The sequence below is a fragment of the Tupaia chinensis genome, unplaced genomic scaffold (genome assembly GCF_000334495.1).
Source record: "Tupaia chinensis unplaced genomic scaffold, TupChi_1.0 Scaffold000264_1, whole genome shotgun sequence".
In the NCBI taxonomy this organism is placed as follows: Eukaryota; Metazoa; Chordata; class Mammalia; order Scandentia; family Tupaiidae; genus Tupaia; species Tupaia belangeri.
Window position 1 is genome coordinate 565,052 of NW_006159744.1, and position 23,915 is coordinate 588,966.

Consider the following 23,915-nt stretch of genomic DNA (forward strand, 5'->3'; position numbering starts at 1 on the left):
ACTTATATTGTTTTCAGTGACCTTCATATTATTAAATACAAAAATAAGTTCTCAATATCTCACTGATTTGTATTATTTTCCAGGAAAGTTTTTTTTTCCTTCAGGCAACCATAGTGTCTTGATTTTCCTTTTACCTCACAGATTGGTTCATCTATTTTTCTCCATTCTCTGAACATTAGAGATCTCAAGAATTCAGTCCTTGGAATTACATTATATGCAAACTTTCTTCATTTGTCCAGTTTAATAGTTTTAAATATTAACTCTTTGTGAGAAATACTCATATTTATAGCTCTAGCCTGTACCTCTTTCCTAGGCTGCAGACTCATGATCTAGCTTGACAGCCTTTGTTGAAGTGAATGTCTCATAAATATCTCAACTTAAAACCAGAATCCTCACCTTCCCTCCTTTCCTCACAATGTTCCCTACATCATCCACAACCATTCATCCTTCCAGTTGCTCAGGCTGTTAACCATTGAGTAACCCTTGACTTTCTTTATTTTCTGCTCAGTCCCCTGTCAGTCACCTTTTTTGCATTTATTTGATTTCTAACAGTTATATATGGGACCAGCCCATGGCATGGTGAAAGTGGTTGGATACTACATGGGGTTTAGTACTGGATCTGTAGGCTTGAGAAACACACCTGGCATGTGTATGTGTGTGTGTGTGTGTGTGTGTGTGTGCCCAAAGTCCTGAAAAGAGGAAGAAATGGAGGAGGAGGGATTGGGCATGACCATTCCCCATAGAGGGTGTATTCTCACTTTCTCACTCTTGCTTTCACTGTCTAGCCAGAACAGGTGTCCTCTAGCAAAAAAAAAAAAAAACAAAAAAACAAAAAAACAAAAACAAAAACAAAAACCCAGATGCACAGAACAGTTATATTTTTTTCAAATGTGTACATGCTCTACATTTTACCTATTTTAATCTATTGATTGCTTGCATCTCTGACACATTTTCCTTTGGAGTATTACTCTTTGCTTATTCTTTATTGGTATATACCAGTTCTTTTTGTCCAGAATGAAAGTTACTTTACTGTATTCTTCAGGGTTTATAAGTAATACAATGTCTTTTTGTTTTAACAGCTGATAATCAATTTACTAAAATAGTTGACTTGAGCATCTGCCATGTTGACTTCAACCTCAACTCTTGGCTCAATACAGATGGAAGCAATCAGTTTAGCAATCTCAGTAGGACTGTACAAATCAACAGCTCACCTGTGAATTCTCATCTCACCAAGATCCCAGGCCTTAAAACCTTCACCACAACATGTTTTTCTTGTAGTTATTCAAGAAAGAGAAATAATACATAAACATAAAGAGTAATGTAAATATGATTTTAAATCCTATACCCTGTAAAAAACATTAATATGCCAGTGGTTATCCCTTCTAAATACACTATGCATACAAATACAAGTTTAATAAATTGGATATTGTTGCTTTGTTCAATTTTTCTTTTTTTAGTTTTTTTTTTCTTTTCTTTTTCTTTTCTTTTTAGAGGTTTTTGCTATAGGGCGTGTGTGCTCGCCAGAGCGACAAAGACAGAGAGACAGAAAGTGAGAAATCACCCCCCGGGGGGATGGCCACGCCGCAATCCCTTCTCCTCTGTTCTCCTCTCAGGATCTTGGGCATGCACACACACGTGCCTGGCGTGAGTTTTAAGCCACTGGGTCCAGGACGTGAACCATGGTCGACTCCGTGGGAGTCCAGCGACATAGCCATTACGCTAACTGCTGGTCCCAGTTTAATTTTATTTTTATGTTCCCAGGGGATATTTTATTTAAAAATTTTTCTTTTTCTTATTTTTCCTTTTTACCCTCTTTTTCTTATTATTGCCTTCTTCAAGACTCACCTCATCCCCAACTGCAGGAATCCAGTGTAAACCTTCCCTTCAGTATTTTTCCATAACTTCTTCAATGCCAGTCTAAATCAGGTTTTACTAAGACTTACATAGTTTCTCTCTCCCTTCATCCCTTCTGCTTGCATGTGCACATGCATACAAACATGGATACACACACACACGCACACACTACACACACAGGTTTTTAGTAATGTTTGATTTTGTGAGTTATACAAAAGAATATATATTCTTCTGTTTCCTCCTGCCTTTTCCCTCAAGTCTTTGTTAAAGGCAATCATGTTTTTACTGTTTCTTAGCTAATCTTTCTGTCCTATTTTCACATAAACAATCATATAATACAACATTATTTTCTTTCCTCTTTTCTTATATACATGGTGGTATATAACACTTTTATTCAATTTTTATTTTTTTCCACCTAAATATGTGTCCTGGAACCATTAAATAGAATATAGTACAAAGAGAGCTAAAGTCTTTCTTTTCAAAGACACAACACTCCAATGTGTGGATGAATACTAATTTAGTAAACATCTATGTTTATGGATATTTGGCATTTGTTGGTTTCATTCATGCATTTAAAAATATTTTTATAGCATTGAAATGGATTCTTAAAAATGAAATTAGTATTTCAAAGAGTAAATCCAAATATAATTTTGCTAGATATTGTACAAGGGTTCAACTGACTAATGGGTTGGCACCATGTCACTTTTCTACCAGCAACAGATAATACCTGTTTTCCCACATTCTTGGCAAGCATTATGTTATAAAATATACCAAATATCTCAGTGTAGTTTCAATTTTTTTCATGAGCATATCTGAATACACTTTAATATGCATAAACCCTATTTGTATATTTTCCTTAAAAAATACCTGTTGCTTATTTTCTTGTCAGGATATTGTATTTATATTTTTTGCTCATTACTTCCTTTTACATAGTTACAAATATCACAGGCATCTTCTTGCTCACAAGGTTTGGATTATACCCATTTACATTTAATAGTTTTAGAAAAAGTTTGTCATCTAGTCTTTTTATTTGTTTGTAATCCATTTATTCTTTTTTAAAAATAATTATTTTATTTTAACTTTATTTACTTACTTATTTTAATTTGACCAGAGAGAGGGACAGAGCAAATGTGTGTCTTATATAATTAAAATATACAGAAAAATTGCCAAAAATAGCACAAGGAATTCCCATATTACCTTTAACTAGATTTATCAGTTGGTGTGTCGTGGGCCATTTCCTCTCTCTATAGATGTGAATGTGAGATACACATATGCTACTTTAGTGTATATTTCTTAAAAATCAGAACATTCTTTGGCATAAGCATGGTTCAACTATTAAAGTCAGAAAATTCAACACTGATGTAATGCTATTATCTTATATCCAATGTATATACAATTTTTATCAATTTTTCCCAATACTTACTTGTCTGTCCTAACACAAAATGCAATCCAGAATCATGCACAGAAGCTATTGATAGTTGTCCTATATCTTTAGTCTTATTAGTTTTCCAGTGTTTCTTTGTTTTTCTTCCTCTTAATATTTTTTGAAGAGAACAGCCAGTTCCTTTGTAGAATGTTCTTCAATGTGAAAGTGTCTTGACATTTTCTGGTTAGATTCGGCCTTTTAGGGCAGGAATACCACAGGAAGTATTCATCCTTTTCAACATCAAGAGAAATATGAGATTTATTTGTCCTAATATGTTCATTTAGATCACTATGTAAGGTAGTGTCCACTAGAGTTCACTGAAAAGTTACTGTTTCCCTATGTGGTTTATTAAGTTTTCGAAGGGGAAATACTTTGCGCTATATAAGTATTCTGTTTCTCACCAAACTTGCATCCACAACTAATTTCATTTCTACTGTAATTTTCTAGCCCCATTGTTTCTTTTATATTTACTAGTTGCCACTCTACAAAAGGGAAAATGTTCCTTTCTCTTCTCTGTATTTATCTGTATTTTTATTTAGATCATCGTGTATACATGGGGTCTTTTGTGTAATCTATTTTAGCATTATTTAGTTGATCCTCAAATTATCACATATTTAGCCATAAGATGTATTGAAACTGGTTCCTTTATCTTTGGGTTATATCCCATAACTTGGAACTTTGAACACTTTTTAGATTTCTGGCATAATGAGATGCTCTAAGCTCATCTCGTATTCCTTGTGACTCAGATATGGAATGTATTTTTTTTTCTCTAAAGTGTCCTTTGATGGCCAAAGAGATATATCTATATTTATTTATTTATTTCAACTATCTTTCAACATATATCTCCCATTTTTTGGTTCAAGTTTTAGATTTTTAAAAATATGTCGTATTGTTTTCTATTTTTGCTATATCTTTGTTATTCAGTTTTTTCATTTTGATTTTGGCTGCTTTTATGAAATAACTTATATTGAGCTAATCCTGCCACCTCTAATAATGGCTAAATGTTGATGAAATATTTTCTAAAAATCTGTTTGAAAGCATTAGATAAACCAGGAAATCAGCCAGCACTAAAGAGGTCAATGTCCCAGAGATGAGAAACATGTAGATAAATGAACCCAATATTCTGAATCTTGAGGCACTTTCTAATTCATAAGACAAAGTTGGGAGGCTGAGAACCTGTATAGAAAGTAGTAGGTGGGATGTTGAAAAGCTAAACAGAGCCTTCAGAAGTCATAAAATGCTAGAAGAAAAAAAGAGATTTGAACTCACAATAAGGGCCATCAATTAACAGCCCAGGATATCACAGGACCCATTAAGATTTGCATCTCAGCAGAAAGAAGGGCAAATCAGAAATAAAACACTCGTCACAGATACCAAAATATATGTTTGCATTAATTTAATATCCTATCAATTTCTTGTTAGAGATTTTTTGCTATAGGGCGCATGTGCTCTCCAAAGAGACAGAGAGAGACAGAAAGACAGAAAGCTAGAAATCACCTCCCCAGCTGGGAAGGCCACACTACAATTTCTTCTCCTCCAATCTTCTCTTGGGATTTTGGGCACACGTGCACATATGCCCAGCATGAGTTTAGTCACCAGGTCTGGGACTCAAACAACAGTCAACTACATGAGAGTCCAGTGATGTAACCATTTTCCATCAGCTGGTCTCAAATATCCTTTCAACTTAAGGCTATCAAATCCTTCATAACATTCTGCTAACACAAAAGGAAATCTTATATGAGGAATTAAAACATCATAAGAATCTCAGATTATCTTTATAAGAATTCATAATCAAGGGTTTTATGCAAATTGAAAATTGTGGAATACCTGAATATGAGATGAAATGACCAAAACAAAAATAAGCAGATTTATGTGATCCCAACACTGGATTTCAGTAGACATTAGCCCTAAAATAAATTATGTATTAAAATAGCATATTTGATAAACCAGAAAATAAGATGGAGAATTTCATTTGAGAGCTGGGAAACTACAAATAGAATCAAATGGAAAATTCAAGAATAAAAACTATGATAACTAAAATTAACTCCGTAAGTAAATTTAACAGAAGATGATGCAAAGTAGGGATTATGAACTGGATTAGTGTTCAGAGGAAAATTTCCACACTGAAGCACAGAGATAAGAAAAAATTGGGATATACAGAAAAAAGCACAAAAGTGAGAAGAGAAAAATAAGTGAACAGAGCCTAGAACCCCAGGATGTCCTTGGAAGGTAGAATCACAGTGGGGATAGCTTTTTTGAGAACAAGGGTCTAAGACAGGGTAAAGAGGTTTCAAGTAGCAATGGAAGTCATGGCTGCTCTCCAGTGGCTACAAACATGTTCTAGTGAGGAGACTCACCTTAGCTTCTATTCCTTTTGCACACTACAGTTTTTCACATAACCTACACAGAAGCCAATGTGCAAGGAAGCAAGGAAGCCTTGGTTCCCTATTTCATAGAGTGGAGTGCGGCCAAGATGGAAAGTAAACCAGATAGAGAGAGCAAGCCATTGGTTAATCTGCACAGATACTGACTTTCCAGAGGTTAAGTTAATTCCCCTTCTTCTTTCTTATTTACCTTTAATATTTTAAGAGGGAGATGAGAGAGAGTGATGCTTGTGCTCAGGATGACACCTTACCCAGTTTTCCTAAATAAAGGTTATTTAAAAAAATTACTATTCGTCTAAAATGATCAATAACTTTAACATTTTCACTGAGTTGATGAATTAAAGTACTATATAGTTTGACTATTTGGAACTCTAGTAAGTGAACTGTTCTACCTTTTAGCCATAAAAGAAAACTTCAAGAAGTACATGGAGAGGGCCAGCTAATAGTGTAGAGGTTAAAGTGACTGAATCCCACATGGCCAACTGTGTTGTTCAAGTCCTGGACTGGTGACTTGAAAATCATACCAGACCATGTGTTCATGTGCCCCAAATCCTGAGAAGGTTATTAGAGAAGGAATCGATGCAGGGCCATGCCCCATGGAGGACGATGTCTCACTTTCTCTCTCTCTTGCACCCTGGAGAGTGCACATACTCTATAGCAAGACTGAAGAAAAGAAAAAACTATGCACAGAACTTCAAAAATGTTTGCACCAAAAAAACTCTTGTACTTTAATTCCATTTTCCACAAACTTTTTGAAGTTCTCTCATGTATGGATGGATAGATACAAATTATATCAAGAAAATAAAATTTTGAAAGGAATTACTTATCAATTATGGGATTATGAGTAATTTGTTATATTTCTTTAAAACATGTTTATATCAGGTTCTTTATTGGTTTTCTTTTACTGTGAGCATAAATTAAATTTTAGCTAGGAAAAAAAAATAGAAGCTGCTTAAGGATGAATTACTCACTTAGAAAGTCTTTTTTTTTCTTATTTTATTCTAAGGCAGGAAGCACCAAATGATAACTAGGAGGCCTAATTCATCTTGCCACCTTTTGCCTAAATATCCATTAAAAAATAAAGTTTACAAACCCTTCTGTAAAGAATATAACCAATAAATATGTATTTCACCATGACCCTTTATTTTAAGAAAAGAGCTGGGGCAAATACCATCAAGAAATACTAAAAATTATTTTGAGTTCAGAAATTTCCTCAAGGTCATTTATCCATGTTAGTGCTAACCTTTTTGAACAGCACTTTATGCCCTGCAGTTAATGTCTATTATTAAATTTAATTTATGAAACAATATTATGCTGCATAATATTTTTTATTTGACTATTAGTGGTAGTGAAACTGAAGTGTGGAGAGGTCAAAGCCAAAGCAAAAAACAGAGCCAAAAATGAAATCCAAACAAACTACTCCCAGATCACAGTACGACCTACCCCATGACAGTAAAATGCTACTATCTCTTAAATGGAATTTAGGTTTTCCTTGAAATAAGGCTTAATAGGTAGTGGCCTAAGAAGCCATCACCAAACCTGACTTTCATCTCAAATTGCAAATAAAGTGAAGCTATAATCACCTCTATAGATTAAAACCTCCTTCTCCCGGTTAGCTACATATTCTGACTGGATGGACTTGGTAAAGTGCTCTGTGTTGACAGAATATACATAAAAATGAAGTATTTTCTCACCCTAGAGATTTTCAGTTTGAAGAAGTTAATAAATTCCACAGGCTTGCAAATCAAGATAATTAGGAGTCTTTCATTAAGAATTCACATCTGATGAATGATTTTAAAAAAATGAGTGAAGTAGCATATGGTGTAGTGGTTATGTTGGTGCACTCCCATGTAGTTGACCATGGTTTGAGTCCCAGACCCAGCAGCTTGAAACTCATGCCGGGCACGTGTGTATGTGTACCCAAAATCCCAAGAGGAGAATGGATGAGAAGGGACTGCGGTGTGGCCATCCCCCTTAGGGAGTGATTTCTTGCTTTCTGCTTCTCTCTGGCAAATTCACAAAGCCTATAGCAAAAAATCTCTAAAAAGATAAATAAATAAAAATAAAAAATAAATTAGTATGATCTTTATGTGGATTTTGCATGTTTTTTCATGGAGCTTCCATCACCTTTTTGATAATGAAATGTCATAGTACTGTCACTCTAAAATCCTTCGCTTTCTGTTTCTAGTTCAACTTTGGAACTGAAAACATACTAGATAAAAAGGACAGTACAAAGTCATGTGCATTATTTCATAAATTCTCAGCTGTCTGACGCAATAGAAATAGCAAAAGTTTTCATTTTATTTGTACTATTTTAATTTTTCTAATTATAGGCCAGCAGTGTTGATTATAAAGTAATTCAATTGCTTCCATCTGAATAATAGACAATTCCTTTTTATGAAATGTGTGTATAGTGTGCAGCCAAACTATCTGATGGATTCTTTTTTACTTTTTACCTGGCTATATTGATATAGTTACCAGCTACATCCTGGTGCCTATTTAGGTGTGCTTCATGATTCTTTCATGGATGAAAAGCAGAGCTTGTTATTAAAATTAAATTCATGAGGAAAGAGTCATCCATTGCTGGGTTTAAGATGTATCCTTGTAAGCATTGCTGACATAATATTTGTAAGACATAGCCATCTTCAAAAGACTATGAGTGACATAATTACACAGACATATATTTTTCTCCTTTACAGTAATTTTTATCGTGTTGTTATTTTGATCCTTTTAAAAATCACTTGAATGATATAAAAGAAAATGGGAAAATAAGTAAAATTTCTGACTAGCAAAATAAGTCACATTAGTTATGAAACAGTTTCTTTCATGCCTGGTTTGGATAGGGTCGTCTTTGTTTAAGGGAATTTTCTGGTGATTATGTCCATGATAAATTTATCTGCATAATATAAAAATCTTTAGAGTAAAAAAGCATTCTAATATCTTTATTATTCTAAAATAACTGTTTGAACTCCTAAATAATTTTTCACGGATTAAAAGTGACCTCACATGAAAAACATATGAATGCTCACTATTTACTTACTTATTTGACTAAAACGAGATAATTCTGATATCCACTAATGCCATTTTCAAAATGGTCAGTGACTTTTAATGGGATGTGAAGAGACTTCAAATGTACTTTTTATTTTTTGGAATCTTTTTCTTAACCCAATGATCATAGTCATCTTATTATTATTATTTTAATTTGACAGAGAGCATGTATACTTTCAAAAGAGAGGCAGAGAAAGTGAGAAAGCACTTCCTTCTGGAAAGTGGTTATGTCACAATCTTTCTCTTTCATTTCTCCCTCCCTCAGGATTTTAGGTACCCACACACCTGTGCCTCGTGTGTTTTCCAAGCCACTAGCTCCAGGACGTGAACCACATAGTCTGTCATGTGGGATCCAGCCCCCTTAACTGTCAGGCCATGTACTGGCTCCGATGTATGTTCTCATTAAATTTTTATCATTATCTTTACATACACACACACAGGGCACGCACACACAACATTATCAGGATTTATTTATTATGTGTTCATTGAAATATTTCACTTTAAAAAATATATACATTTAATGCTTTGATGAAATAAAAATTAAATTAAAAAACTGATCATCTTAGACTCTGGTAATAAAAATTCAGTCAAATAATAAGACTAAGAAATACCAATTGTTTTATGTTTTTATTAATTCATCAAGGGATAATTATTTTATTATCAGAGATTGTAACTTTCCTTTAAGACATTTGTTTTATAAATATTAAATTCACTTTTAATTTTTTAAATATTCAGAGAGTATATCTTTTATATGCTGAAGCTGTTTCCCACTTTTTCAAATAGTATTTCAGTAAATTTTTATTGGATGTCTGCTTTGTGTAAAGCACTTTGGAAAACACAAAGTTGAATGGGACATAGCCCTTATTTTTTAAGATGCTTAGAGGGTAGCAATTGAGATGGATCCTTTACTAAGCCATGTGAAGAGTCATATGCGTAGTGCTGCAGATCAGGTAACAAACTGAAACATCATCGAGGCCTAATAGAAAACTCTAATGTGTGACCTGGGATGGAGAAATATAATAGGGAGGGGTGGAGTCTGTGGATACACTGAAAGTCCACGCATTACTTAAAACCTTTCAAATATATTCCAAAAAAACACTATGCCAACCAAAGCAAATATATCTAAAACTTGTTGCATTAAGCTGCAATGCTTTGAGGAGAATGTGAATGATTGTTCTCTTGTAGTTTTTATAAATATATCACATATATATATATATATATGTGTGTGTGTGTATCATAGCATTACGCCTTAAGACAGAAATACCTTGCATTTGAGCTAATATTTATAGCATTTAGGAAAATGGCACATATATTAAGATTGTGAAATATTTTTATGATAGGCCAGAAAATATGAATTCTACTTAAATAGGACATACTACTTTTCTCTTTTGCCAGAACATTTGTATTATGGAAATAATTTATAATACATTGCTTAGTAAAAAAATAAAGTTTTATTTATGGATTAAGTTCAGAATGCGATAATAAGTGACGATGATTTAACTTACAATGTTTAAATGAAAACATTACAATATTCTTCACATGTTCCACACATCAATTCACAGTTCAAATCATCAGGGAGATGCAAAATGTAACTGACATCTACAGTCTCCAGTACTTAAAATATTTTAGGCATTTTATTGGCGCTGACATGAAATGCTATCTCACATTTGAATATTTTAAACATTTACAGCCATTGCATCATAGTCACTGAAATACAATACAACAAAATAAATCTGAAGATATGTTCTTTATTTTCATAACTCGTATAATTCCAAAATTTCTTGAACATATTAAAGAAAATAAGTGATTGACGATAACATATTTTCTTTAATTTCAATGAACTGGTTTAAGACACTACATTGGGTGCAGCATAAAATTTCCAAAATCAATAATATAAAAATCTTTAAAGCAAAATAATTTTTACAAGAAATTGGTAATACTTCCCACAAATATCTTACCTCTCTTTTAAAGCTTAACTGATACTCTAGAGTGATGAACTTCAGGAAAATGCAAAGAAATAGCATTTCCATCAAAATTGCTTTTTTCTTATAACAATTCTTTCATCATCAGTATATTCTTGTCATTGCATATACTACATTTCTGCAATTAACGCCCCTGAAAGAGTAAACCAATACTGTGAAAAAAGAAAATGAGTTACTGCTTTTTTTTTAAAAAAAAAAAAAGGAAAGAAAAAAGGTAACATATTTAGTTGCCTTTTCTGTTTACACTACTTTTTTCTAGCCATTTAATTCCTTTTAAATATTTTTTTTAATATTTATTTATTTATTTCAATAGAGAGAGGAAGAGAGAAATATGGACAGAGAGAGAGATAGACAGGAACCCCAAAAAGGTCTTGCCACACTGTGATCCCTGCCCCTCATCTCCAGCCTTCCAGTCTGTCTGGATCACCCTACTGTGATCAGGGAGTTCCCAGGATGCAAACTTAGGACCTTTCCCTGTAGGTTCAGTAGTACAACTGCTCTACCAAAATGTTTAATTCTAAAATTGACAGTCTTGGGGTCAGCACCACAGTGCATACTATGCAGAGGATGCAGGATTTACCAAGGTCAACCACGGTTTAAGTCCCAGCTCCAGCAGTTTGAAAAGCATGCACATGACTCCACGGTCCTGATAAAATGGAGAATGGAAGGAAGAATTGTGGCATGACTACATCCCATCAGGGGAGGGGGTATTTTCTCCCTTTTTCTTTCTCTCTATCCCTTTCTCGCACATGTGCACATGCACCTGCTGGTATAAGCCGACAAACAAAAACAAAAACAAAAGCAAACCATGGCAATCTTAATTCTTTGGCCCATCACAATCTATAACATGTACCCCAGATTTTAAATGAGTTGAGAGAGAAATTTATTCCCTGGATAACAGGGATCTGCAGACAGTTCTCTGAAGGAATAGGATCACATTTCAACAAAATTAAGCATCATACATAATGTACACTTTTCTTTATACATTACAGTCATTACAAATAACCAATTCAATTAATATTTTTATTCTCAATTTTATATAGGTCACTGTCCATTTTATTGCAGGGAATCCTATGATCAATAAAAATTTAGCCCCTCCCTTGAAGTACCTTATGGTTTATTATGAGAACTAAGACAATTAACAAATACATATTTTTAAGGTAGTAAACCTACTCTGTATGATACTGTAATACTGAGTAGTACTAGATATTTGTCAAAGCTCAAAGAAGGTACCACACCAAGAATGACCCCTAAGGTAAATCATGGAATGATCTCAGTTAAAGATTCATAGATTGTAACCAATGTATCACTTTAGTGCTGAATGCTGATAGTGGAGGAGGTTGTTGTATATGTGTGGAGGGGCAGGAGGTACATGGGAATTCTTTGTACTTTCTGCTCAAACTAAAATAGCTCTAAAATATAAACTGGTGGAAAACACTGGGAAACTCTGGGAGATATCGGAGTAGGCAAAGACTTTGGTCATACCCAGGAATCCTCTGGAGCCAGAGTGATGGAATGCAGGAGTGATCAGAAGAGACAAAGAAAGGGAGCAGCTGACTAATAGACAGAAATAAAGAAAAATCAGTACCAGAAAAAGACTCCAGGGACACATTCTATGGAGAAAATCAAAGTTATTTTCACTGACAATTCCTAGATGTTTCAAAAGCAGTACCTTTCTTAATTTTTAGCTTTATTATCATTTTTTTCAGATTTTAAAAATATTTTTAAATTGTTTATTATTTTAAAATTCAATCACTGTACATTATTACAGCTTGTAAAGTGAATTTACCCACCATGAATACACTTTATACCACCCAGTTGACAATATCATACACATTATCCATCAACAGACAATCCTCCATTTCTGTGTCCCTTAAATGTCTTGTCTTTTTTTCCTTGATTCTGTCTTTTTCAGTCTACTCCCATCTACTACGCTATTCCCACATTGTCTCCAGTAATCTTTCTGTTTCTTCCATAGAATGTTGATAGTTGGTATATATTAAGTGGAGATATACAATGTCTCTTCTTCATAGCCTGTCTTGCTTCACTAAGCAGTAAATCTTCCATATTCATCCACTTTCTGTGAAAATCCAGGGTCTTGTTGTTTCTTATGGCTGAGGTATATTCCATAGAGAGTATATGCCACACAGTTTCAATTCATTCCTCTGTTCCTGGGCATTTGGGTTGGTTCCATGTCTTAGCAGTTGTGAATAAACATAGATGGGGTCTTGTTGTTTCTTATGGCTGAGGAATATTCCATAGAGAACATACACCACACTTTTTCAATCCATTCCTTGTTCCTCGGCATTTGGGTTGGTTCCACGTCTTAGCAGTTGTAAATAAACATAGATGTGCAAGCACTTTTCTGAATGAGAATTTCCCCATCCTTTGGGTAGACATCCAGGAGTGGAATTGCTGAATCAGATGGTAGCTCTATTTATATAACTTTGAGGAACCTCCATGTTGTTCTTCATAGCATCTGTACTAATTTACCTTCCTAACAACAGTGTAGGAGAGTTCCATTTTCACCACAGCCTCACCATCACTTATCATTTTTTTTTTAATTAGCCATTCTGATTGGGGTTAGGTTGATGTCTCATTGTAGTTTTGATTTTCATCTCCCTTATGATAAGGTATGTTGAGAATTTTTTCATCTGCTTTTTGGCTGTTTGTATGTCTCCCTTAGAGAGTTGTTTGTTCAGCTCATTTTTCAATACAGCACTGGAAGTCTTAGCCAATGCAATTTAAAAAGAGAGAGAATAAAACAAAAGGCATTCAAATAGGAAAAGAAGAGGTGAAATTATTTCTATTTGCAGATGTCATGATTGTATACATAGAAGACCTAAAGGTATAGATGAAAAACTCCTGGAAGTGATAAATGAATACAGTAAAGTGTCAAGAAATAAAATCAACATACAAAACGCTATAGTATTTCTATACACCAACAACAAGCAGACTGAGGTAGAATTGAAGAAAGTAATCCCACTTACCATAAGCACAAAAAGTATAAAATACCTAGGAATAAAGCTAACTAAGAAAGTTGAAGACCTCTACAAGCAACACTGAAAATATGAAAAAGAAATTGAAAATTACAGGAAACAACTAGAAGGACATCCCATGTTCCTGGATTGGAAGAATTAACATAAAATGGCAATCCTACCCAAATTAATCTACATATTTAACGCAATTCCAATCAAAATACCAGAGATATTCTTCACAGATCTAGAAGAGACAATCATAGAATTTGTCTGAAATCATAAAAGACCTCATATTGTTAAAGCAATCCTGTGCAAGAGTGGAGTAGGAAGCATTTCACTCCTGGCCCCAAAATATATTAGAAAGCTGTGATAATCAAAACAGCATGGTATTGACACAAAAACAGACAGGTGGACCCATAGAATAGAATACAGATCCCAGAAATAATCCCAAAACATACAAATAACTAACTTTTGACAAAGGGCAACAGTCAATCCAATGAGAAAAAGAAAACCTCTTAGGCAAATGGTGCTGGAAAAACTGGGTACACACCTGCAGAAAGATGAATCTGGACCCCAGTCTCTCATCATTAACAAAAATCAACTCAATGTGGATCACAGATCTAAACCTAAGACCTCAAACTATAAAATTACTTGTAGAAAACACTGGGGAAACTCTGGGAGACAACGGAGTAGGCAAAGACTTCTTAAATCAGACTGCCAAAACACAGCAATAATCCCAAAAATAGACAAGTGGAATTACATCAGATTAAGACATTTCTGCACAGTAAAAGATATCGTAATTAGTGTGAATCCCCAACCTTCAAAATGGGAGAATATTTTTGTGAACAATGCCTCAGACAAGGAACCGATAACCAGAATACTCAAGAGACTCAAGTGGCTTACCAAAAAAAAAAAAAGATTCTAGCTTTATTATTTTACAAAGATCAGTTAAACAACAATCCTGATTGGTGATATCGATGAACATTACCTAGCACCAACTAGCTTACTGTAGTTTCTGTAACTGAGCTAGACACACAAATCAGTAGCTTCAAACACACACACCTACACATACCCTTCCTTTATAGCTATTTACGATGTGTGAGAGAGGAGTGAGAGAGATAAGTAGTCTCAACAGTGTCTCATACTGGGATCCCCCCTACCCTTTCCAGCCAGCCATGGATATGGGCAGGTCAATAAATAAACTGAACCTGTGATCTATATGGATCAGCTCACTTGAGCAGTGTGTGTTACCAGTGCACCACTGAGTTGGTCCCATATTTGCCTTTCTATACAAGAAATCCTAGACAGAAGAGGCAAGAAAGAAATACACAGATGTACAACATTGAAGATCAGGTGAATGGTTCATTCAGATTGAATGTGGAAAAAGGAGGTTAGTTTTGAAAAGAATTTTACAGCAATTGAGCAGATGTGAAATTTGGCTGGGTACTGGAATAGTTTTGAATGAGGAAAACACGGCAACCATCAAGTTCATTTCAGGAGTCATGGTTCTGCATGGGCTTCATCTGATTACTCCTGGGGCCAGGCATACTTTACCTCTTTAGAACCTTTTTCTGGGCTTCTGCTTTTTCACTTCTTCATCTCCTCATTCTCCTTCCTTAATTACCCCTTTAGAACCTTTTTCTGGGCTTCTCTGCTTTTTCACTTCTTCATCTCTTCATTCTCCTTCCTTAATCTTTTCTCTAATCTAGAAAAGTCTTTTGGTCTCTTTTGGATCACTCTGTGTATTTCATCATTGTGAAACTAAAGACATTGGATTATGGAAGGGTCAGTGGTTTAACAATTCAAATTCATTCTATTGTCCACCAATTCTTTTTTTTCTTTCTTTTTTTTTTTTGAGAGGATTTTGCCATAGGGCGCATGCGCTCGCCAGACAGACTAAGAGAGACAGAGAGACAGAAAATAAGAAATCACCCCCCAGGGGGTATGGCCACACCACAATCCCTTCTCTTCCATTCTCCTCTCGGGATCTTGGGCATGCACGCACACGAACCCGGCGTGACTTTTAAGCCACGAGGTCCAGGACGCAAACCACGGTCGACTACATGGGAGTACAGTGACATAGCCATTACGCTAACTGCTGGTCCCCATTGTCCACCAATTCTAATGGCTTCTATTTTATTTTATCCTCAATATTATTCTCCTTTTAACGTAAAAGTAATGCATTTGTGAATTTTAAAAAATCCCATATACAAAATGTTTTATATCCTGCAAGATTTTCAATAATTTTAATGGTTGTTTGAATTACCATTGTATTCATATATTATAATTCATATTATACTACTCTAAAACATTAGCGTTGTGATAGTGTAAAAACATCGTCTTGTTTGGAGTGCAACAATTGTTTCTAGCTCACACATCAGAAAATAATAAGAAATACCTAGTCTACTTTTCCAAAGAGAGGAGTTTTCTCACCCCAGAATAGTCATATTATTATTATAAGGGGGTGGTACTGGAACTTAAACAATATCAGAAGGCATTTTGAGGGGTCAGCATGGGATCATAAGATGTATCAACAGAGCCTTTAGACAAAGCTTTCCAAACTTGGGTTCTCAAGTCTCATGTGTTTTAAGAAGACGGTAGGATGCCTAGCTGCAAAGTATTTTTAGGATTGCTTGAAGTTTAAACACAAACATTTGCCTACATAAAAGCAATATGAGTTAGGCAAAGTGCTAATGTCTTTTGGCTTTTCTAATACTAGTTAACATGTTATTTAGAAATTCTGATTGGCATTTAGATATGAATTATCAAAAAGATATTTTTAAAAAAGAATGATTTAACTAGTTTCAAGCAGAAAAAATATCTTTCGAGTTCTATAAGGTCTATGGTGACAAAGTAACAGTATGTTTCTCTATGATGAAAAAAATTAGGTGTTTCCTACTTTCAGTCGATGATTGATTGATAGAGAATATATACAATCGCCAGTGAGAAAGAGAGAAACAAATAGAGAGAAAGTACTCTCTCCCCCAAGTGGGTCATAATCATGCCACAATCCTCTTTCCTTCATTTCTGTCTCATAAGATTTGGGGCATGCCTGTACATGTGACCATCATGTTTTTGAACTTGCCAGGACTGGGATTATAACTGAGATCTAGTTTCTTTCCTGGCAATGTGGCCAGACCAGAAATTTCTATCTTTGGAGGATTTTAAAAATAGTACAGATAGCCTTTAAATACATCATTCTGTGGGATCATGGTTTAGAAAATCTCTTGGCCTCTTGCAGTAGGTATGATGATGGATTGAGCCACTGGGCACAGGAGAGGTAGCATGGGGACTCGAGGAAATGATGAGGAAGGAAACAGCCTAAAAACGTTTGCTTGGGATGAAAAATAAATATGTATTAAATCCTGATGACCATGTTTACATTGTGCTTGAAACTCAAATGATTTCAAGACAGAGAATGTCTTTCAGAGATTCCAAGTAGTAAAGAAAAATAACAAAGTCTAAATACTATTCTGGAAGAATGTTTGGTTGGGTTATACTGTAAGCTTTGAAAATAGGTTGAAAAGTATTATTTTAATTTCAGATTCATCATTGACCAGTGATATGATTTTTTATTATTATTTTTATTATTAAACTCAAATGATTTCAAGACAGAGAATGTCTTTCAGAGATTCCAAGTAGTAAAGAAAAATAACAAAGTCTAAATACTATTCTGGAAGAATGTTTGGTTGGGTTATACTGTAAGCTTTGAAAATAGGTTGAAAAGTATTATTTTAATTTCAGATTCATCATTGACCAGTGATATGATTTTTTATTATTATTTTTATTATTAAATTATTATCCTCTCGGGATCTTGGGCACGCTTGTACACGTGCCTGGCGTGAGTTTAAGTCTCTGGGTCCGGGACTTGAACCATGGTCGACTACATGGGAGTCCAGCAACATAGCCATTACGCTAACTGCTGGTCCCAACCAGTGATATGATTTTGAAAAAGTTACTGAATTGCTCTATTAACCCATTAATAAAATGTGACTAATAATATTTAATTCAGAGATTTCTGTTTTACATGCCAGTTTGCACTTACTGAGTTATTATTGTTATACTATTATTATTATTTTCTGAATGATCCTAGGCAAATTACTTAGCTTTTCTCTTCTCCTAAACGTAAAATGAGTCTAGTTCTGGGCTATCTAGAACTCCTTAGACACAATCACTGAGATATTATTGGGGTACTTACGGTTTTAAAATATTTTAAAAATGAAAGCACATCAAAATTTAAATCAACTAAACCTACAAAACTGAGGACTCCGGTTCTTGATGACCTGGGATTTGCTTTTTCAGCACTGATGTGTTTTTGTGCCTTGCTTTTTATGATTCTTAAGTTTTTGAGAGCTGAGTCATCTGTATTATTTCCTAATTTTGAAATATTGATCTGGGCCAGCCCATCCTCCCTACATTTCCTACCCAAAGTGGTCACAGGTTTTGTAGACAAGAATATAAAAATGTACTATCTTATTGCTTTTAATTAGAACCTTGCTACTCTAGATACAGGAGAGCTGTGAAACAAAAGTTGGCCATTGCTTGGTCAAACGTTTCTAGTTCCTGAGTAGAAACTGTGATACATGCTAGCACAACCAGAATGAGGACTAATCTCTCTGCTTTAGTTGGACTAAAGAACAATTCAATAGTAAGTCAGTGATGTTATCTCTTTAAGAAGACCAACATATATTTTTCCATTTAGTTCAATGACCTAGAAGAGTTTTTATGGAATCCAGCCAGGAGAGACTCTAACAAGCCATGTATTCACACACAGGGAATCATCAATCCTTCTGCTATCTGAATGTTAGGTTCCCAAACCTCTCTAGCAGAATAAAAGGTGAACTACATTGAGACGTTTAAATTTAATAGCTAGTTCCCATGCTGAATAATTATGGCTGTGCTGGAATTTTGATAGAGTGGTTAAGAGTAGCCCAATCTATAATGTGTAATGTATCAACTAAAATTTTTTATTGAATTTTTTTTTCTGCAGGCTTGACTTCTACATTGCTGCAAAATATGAAAGGTATTAGTCACCCAAGCCAGAATACTCAAGTCTTAGCCCAAATCCCACTAGAATATGTACTGATTGGGACCAACAGTTAGCATTATGGCTATGTTGCTGAACTCCCATGTAGTCGACCACAGTTTGAGTCCCAGACCGGGTGACTTAAACTCATTCCGGGCATGTGTGCGTGCATGCGCAAGATCCCAAGAGGAGAATGGAGAAGGGATTGCAGCATGGCTAACCCCCCCGGGGGGCGATTTCTTGCTTGGAGGAGAAGGGATTGCAGCGTGACCATTCCCCCAGGGGGCTACTTCTCACTCTCTGTCTCTCTGACTGTCTCTATTTGGCAAGCGCACGCCCCCTATAACAAAAAAAAAAAAAAAAAAAAGAAAAGAAAACACCTCTCCAACAGCAACAAAATTTACATACATGAAAAAGAACAGAATAATCATATGATTTTGTTGAGAAAATATCAATATCCTTAAATATGTAAAATTATTTACTGTAATTTAGACAAGGAGGGCTTGTAGATAAGATATCAAGGGAAAAGGAGCAATACATAGCATTTGGAAAATTTCTGTTTACTGTACTTTAAAGCCAATCTTCAAATGTATACTATATTTATTATGAATGTATGCTATGTTCAAAATCATTCTGTGGCTCTCCAGCACCACCAGAATATTTAAGTTCCTTTCCTTTAACCAAATTTAGCCATAATTTCTCATCTTGTGTTTTTGCTCATTCATCCATTCATTCATCCATCCATTCCATAGGCATGTATGGGGGAGGTTAAATTATACCAGGTGCTATACTAAGAGCTAGGTCTGTCACAATAGACAGATACACAACCTTTCTTCTTAAGAATTTGATCTATTGGGAATGTTAGACATGATTCAAATAGTGACACAAAGCAATGTAAAAATACATATGTAGCCAGTTCTTTGAAAGAAAGATACATAGTTAACCTGGGGCATTTATCAGAGTCTAAGTGTTCAGGCAGAAAACAAAAAGAAAAGGCAAAAGCTCTGTGGGAGGGAGAAATGTGAGAGGAGGAATTGAAAAAAGACAACTATATTTTAGAGAGAATGGAGGTATGGAAGAATGGACGAGATGAAGGTAGATGATAAGAGAGGTAGTTAGGTGCCAGATCCTCAGACCTCTGTTTTGGTATTTATCTAAAAATACAGGGGAATCATAAGCAAGAGATTCTTTTGGTCAGTTTTTTTTTTTTTCTCCCCTAAAATAAGGATTGGCAAACAATATCCTGCAGGTCAGATTTGACCTACTTCTTGTAAATAAAGTTTTATTGGAACACAACCATTTCATTTATTCACACATTCTTTGTGGGTGTTTTTGGGCTACAATGGCAGGGTTGACTAATTTCAAGAGACTATATATTCTGCAAAGCTTAAAATATTTATTATTTGTCTTTTTCACAGGAAAAAAATTTGCTGACCTCTGTTCTAAACTATTTCTGAGGCTTCAGGGTAGAGAATAAATTCGAAGTGGCAAGAGTGGATATACAAAGATAGTTTAAAGAATGTTGTTTTTAGTGGTACAGGCCAGAGATGGCAGCTTGAACTAAGTGATGCTGATTATGGAGATATAGCACTACTGATAGATTTGAGGAAGATCTAAAAAGTAAACTGGGCAGAAATTGATGCATTATTTGATATGGCGCATGAAGAAGAAAGATGTTTTTAAGATTAGTTTTGCATTTATGTCTTGTACTACCAGATGGATGGTGGTGTTATCTACTAGGAATATACCAGATTTAGAAAGAAGATTATAAATTTAATACTGGACATACATAATTTGAGTTGTTTTTGAAACATCCAAGAAGAGATAAAAAGCTGAGATTGAACTTCAGACAAGAAATCTAGCTACATATAAAAGTTTGTAATTGGGAACAGCAGGAGATGTGGTGATTAAGGCCCTGGTCTCCGGCATGACTGATCGCAGTTTGAGTCCCAGACCCAGTGGCTTGAAAATCACCCTAGGTAAGTGTATGCCTACCCAAAATCCAAAGAGAAGAAGGGATTATGGTATGGTCATTTCCCCCTGGAGAGTGATTTCTCACTTTCCCTCTCTGTTTCTCTCTGATGAGTGCAGACACCCTAGGGCAAAAACTTAAAAAAAAAAGTTAGTAGTCAAATATGAGTAAGAGCCATGGGTGTTGGATGAGGTTTCCTAGAAAAATATCTTTGCTTGGAAAGAGAAATTCAGTGCAAATCTTGAAGAACTCCAGTGTTCCTGAGCTAGACTGAATGAAATATCCCATAAAGGGAACTGAGAAGGGAAACATGTTACAAACATAGAAAGAAAAAGTATATATTCAGAGAAGACTAGAGAAAAGAGCTTTAAGGACAGGGTGGTCAACTGTGGGTAAGCACTGAGCGAAAAGGCCATTGAATATATGGTAGAGAAATAATTGGTGGCCTAAAGCAGACCTGTTAAGTACAGTGGTAGAGAATGAAGCTGGATTCAAATAGATCAGACGTAGGAACTGAAGTTACGTATAGACAGAATTATAGGCAATTCTTTAAATAGGCCGGAAGAGAAAGAGCCATTATTTTTTACCTCTATGTCAATGAGGCTTAAGTGGTAAACTTAGATTTCTTTCTTTGGACATGCAGTCATGCATTACATAACATCTTGGTCAATGATGGCCCACATGCTGGACATTGGTTCCACAAGATGATAATGGAGCTGAAGAACTCATGCATCTAGTGACATCGTAGCCTTTGTAAAATCATAGACAAAGCATTTATAGCCAATGCATTCATTCCTCACATGCTTGTGGTGATTCTGGTATAAGCTAACCTACTGTTTATATACGAGTTGAGTTGATACAATTACGTGTCATATACACAATTGATAAATGATAAATGATTATGTTACTGGTTTATGTGTTACCATGCTATACTTTTATCGTTATTTCAAAGTATACTTCTACTTATAAACAATTTACTATCAACAGCATGCCATGCAACTCTGGAAATAGCCTCAAACAGCCTGTGTTCTGCATTTCCTGATTACATTATTTTCTCTTGTGCTCAATTTCATGCTGTTGTTTTGTCCATATGGCTCCTCCAGTGGGACAGGATGTGGAGATGGAAGACAGGGTGACCCTGACCCAGTGTAGGCTTAGGCTAAGGAGTGTTGTGACATAGTCTTTTTAATAAAACAAATTTAGAAAGTAAAAACACTAAAAAATGAAAGATTTTAAGAATAGAATAAAGCTTGGACTATGGATTGAAAGAAAAAAAGAAAAATATTTTGAACAGCTGTACATTTATGTTGTAAGCTATTTCAAAAAAATCAAAAAGTTATAAAAATTAAATGTATAAAGGAAAAAAGTTATTGTAAGCTAAGACAATTCTTTTATAACATTTAATGTAACAATACAGTGTTAAAGTCTATAGTATTGTCTAGTAATTAATGTCCTAGGATTTAGCACTTGTCACTCACACATGGTTTTACCCAGAGCAACTTCTAGTCCTACAAACTCCATTCATCGTAAGTGTTCTATACGAGTGTACCATTTTTAATCTTTCATGCTATATTTTTTCTGTGTTTAGATAGTTTAAATATACAAATACTCACCATTATGTTACAATTGCCTACAGTATTCAATATAACAACTTGCTGTATAGGTTGCAACCTAGGAGTGATGGACTGACTGTTCCATATAGCCTAAGTGTAGTAGGGCTACATTATTTGGTTTCTGTGATGTTGTTATAAGGACAAAATCAACTGGCAATGCATTCCTCAGGACATATCCCTGTCAATAAGCTATACGTGGTTGCACTTCTCTGATATGTCACCTTCCCCTATAAGACTGTATTAGGGGCTTCGCCTATAATTTCTCACGTTACTAACTCTTAGTGTAGCACATATTACACCCTTCTGCCACTGCAGTTTTCTCTGATTAAAATGTAACCCACTTGAGAGGATATAATAAGCCGATGTAAGTACTGGGTTATCTTCACCAGAGTTCGCTTGATTGTCTAGGGTCCAGTTTATCATATGCTTTTAGGAGTCAGATGGACCTACAAACATGGTCCATGGGTGCATCGTAGACTATGATTATTCATACAGGAAATGAAGTTTATAAGAAACTAACCTGAAAGAACCAGCAGTTAGCGTAATGGCTATGTTGCTGGACTCCCACGTAGTCAACCGTGGTTCGCATCCTGGACCCATGGCTTAAAACTCACGCCGGGCACATGTGCGTGTGTGCCCAAGATCCCAAGAAGAGAATGGAGGAGAAGGGATTGCGGCGTGACCATTCCCCCTGGGGGGTGATTTCTCGCTTTCTGTCTCTCTGTCTCTCTGTCTGTCTGGCGAGCGCACACGCCCTATAGTGAAAACCTCTCCAAAAAAAAAAAAAAAGAAACCAATCTGACAAACCTTAACCTTCTCAAAAGAAGACAGTAAGAGGTCAGCTTCAATCACTTTAAGAAACAAATCAATAAGACATAAGTGCTCTAAGAAAAAATTGTTTTGAAACTAGAAAGAGATATGAGCTAGAGTCTGGGGGATGATGAAATAAAGCCAATAATAGAAAGGGAGAGCAGAGACACAGAGAGAGGATAGGGAGAAGAGAAAGAAAGAAATTATAAACGTCTCAGGGCCAGCAGATGGCATAGTGGTTATGTTGCTGGACTCCCACGTGACCAACCACGGTTTGAGTCCAGGATCTGGTGGCTTGAAAATTACACAAGTGTGATTTTGTACAGCTGTACAATGCATTTGTGTTTTAAGTTATTTCAAAAATAGCTTAGTTTGGGAAACTAAGCTAAGAATAGTTTGGAAAACTAAATCACACAAGTGTGATTTTCATGCTCAGGATCCCAGGAGGGAAATGGAGAAGGGATTGCGGCATAGCCATCCTCCCTGGGCCATCCCCCTGGTGATTTCTCAGTTTCCCTCTCATTACCTCTGTCTCTCTCTTGGTCTCTGGGGAGCATAAACACCCTATGGCAAAAATATCTTTAATAAATAAATAAACAAATAAAATGTTTTTCCCAGCCTTACAAGTGGTGGCATATTTTTTTCAGAACATTATCTTTTATTTAGTACTTTGAATTTTTTAAAGATTGTTACCCTACCCTCAGCTCACATCGTGGTTTGGTTCAGAAAGTGATATTAAAATAAGGAACGGAGGGGACAGTAGATTGTGTAGTAGTTAGGTTGCTGGATTTCCACATGGTCAACTGGGGTTTGAGCCCCAGA